Consider the following 2,590-nt stretch of genomic DNA (forward strand, 5'->3'; position numbering starts at 1 on the left):
AATAGAATAGAACAGAACATAATAGATTAGAATAGAACAGAATAGAATACAATAGAATAGAACATAACATAATAGAACAGAATAGAACAGAACATAATAGAATAGAACAGAATAGAATAGAACAGAATAGAATAAATTAGAACAGAATAGAATAGAACAGAACATAATAGATTAGAACAGAATAGAATAGAACAGAACATAATAGATTAGAATAGAACAGAATAGAATACAATAGAATAGAACATAACATAATAGAACAGAATAGAACAGAACATAATAGAATAGAACAGAATAGAATAGAACAGAATAGAATAAATTAGAACAGAATAGAATAGAACAGAATAGAATAGAACAGAACATAATAGATTAGAACAGAATAGAATAGAACAGAATAGAATGTCGTTGAAGCGCTACTGAAGCAGATTAGTCTTTTGCCCACGGTTGAATCATGTTGCTGTTATCAGCTGCTTTATTTACTCAGTTTTGCTTCTTGTAGGGAAGAGCAGCGGAATCGTCAGGTCATGTGCTGTTTGTGTTAGTGTGTTTTTAGGCTTTGTGTGCTCTGTCGAGATGTTTTCTCAGTTCAGTCTTGATTTATTCATGACATCTGTGACGCAGAGCTGGAAGTTCATGAATTACTGAGCGACATCCAGACATTCCTGCAGCCAGAGAGACTCTCCAGACCATCCGGGGTCGGTGTGTGTGATCTGTGATCACCACTAGATGGAGGGATAAACCAGAAAATCAGCTGATCTTTCTCAGTCGTTTTGGAGGAACTGCAGATGAAATCAGGATTCATTCAGCTCAGTCTGGGAATAATCTGCGACCTTTTGACCTCGTAAGTACGGAAGTCCTTAGAGGCCATGGATTATGATGATTTTTCTTGCTTTCTTCGTGATCACGACTCATGATTTTTGCTCACCTGTCCCTTTTCCCCTTGATGCCCAAACTAAAGTGCCCTTTTGTCAAGGCAATTAATTTATTTGGTAAATTGTAATTGTAATGTAATTAAATGCACTTTTGTGAAGGCCTGCCCAATCTAACTATTAGTAAAATTAATGAATAATAATTTAACCGTAAATAAAATTATCCACATGATGACCTTTCACCTGATGATCTCATCTGGGGTCGATCCCTCACGTTCAGACACCTTTATTAGTAATTTAACGCACTACATGCCGTCAATAACAAAGTGATGTGAAGAGAGCATGCACAGCTGTTGTTTATATTGCTGTGTGTAGCCTGTGGAAGTAACATTAGCTGCAGCAAGGGGCGTAGCCATCACTTCAGATTTTATTTATTTATTTATTTAAATTTTTTTTTTGTGTCTAATTGACATGTTTTATTCTGGGTTTTTTTTTATCTCTTTAAATCAAATACACATCATACACTGCTGGACAATAAACAATCATTTGTATTCTATAACATTTTTGTCCTTTATTTTCTTAATGACAATTTTATGATTGGTTTATAGGCTAACACTTTTTTACGCATTTCTACAACAGAATAAGGAAGTACAAATATATTTAATAGTTTCTATATTAAATTAACTGTCAATTAGCACTGCATTATTCATATACTTTATTTATTACATGGAGATGACTTGAAAAACACACAAACTATATATTTTCGCAATCATGTGTTTATTGTCTTCACGTTTCATCAGTCAGAACGTTTCTGCTTTTTATTCAGCTCAGCTACAGTGATAGCCGGATGCTTTTGTCCATATTAGGGATTTCCTGGCATGTCATAAGTTACTTTTATGAGTCAATTTTGGATTTTGTGCGCGAGAGTGTCCTCCAGCTTCGAGTATGAATGAAACATACATTGCACATCAGTGTTTCTTTTTCAAAACTGCATCATGGCATTTGCTGCTGTATCAATACAGAAGCATCCGTATTGATACGCGTATCAGCAAGTCCTATTTAAAGCCTTGTGCCCCTTTGATACTTTGAGCACCTGCTCCTCCAAAGGTCTCTGCACGGCACGCTATTGCGGTGGTAAAACTGTGATGAGTCACGCATCTAGCAAAAACTTAACAATACACAAGATAATCATATTGATTCAAGCATTTAACATTTATGAGTTAATTAAATGTCAGGAATGAACAATACTGCAGAAATTAAAGTGATCACGAAGAAGGTCCTTATTCTGTCCCAAACGCGTAAGGTGGATATACAGTATACAACACCCCATCAGTTATATTCTGTTCTATACTGCCACCTGTTGGTGCAGTTGTGTAACTTTCGTTATGTCGAGATCACGAGAAAATAGTCATAATAACGAGAAAACAACTATTGTTATGTCGAGATCATGAGAAAGTAAAGTCGTGATAACGAGAAAACAACTTTAGTTATGTCGAGATCACGAGAAAATATTATATCGTGATAACGAGAAAACAACTTTAGTTATGTCGAGATCACGAGAAAATATTAAGTCGTGATAACGAGAACACAACTTTCGTTATGTTGAGATCACGAGAAAATATTAAGTCATGATAACGAGAAAACAACTTTCGTTATGTTGAGATCACGAAAAAATATTAAGTCATGATAACGAGAAAACAACTTTCGTTATGTTGAGATCACGA

Source organism: Sinocyclocheilus grahami, unplaced genomic scaffold (genome assembly GCF_001515645.1).
Source record: "Sinocyclocheilus grahami isolate Dianchi unplaced genomic scaffold, SAMN03320097.WGS_v1.1 scaffold1425.1, whole genome shotgun sequence".
Classification (NCBI taxonomy): Eukaryota; Metazoa; Chordata; class Actinopteri; order Cypriniformes; family Cyprinidae; genus Sinocyclocheilus; species Sinocyclocheilus grahami.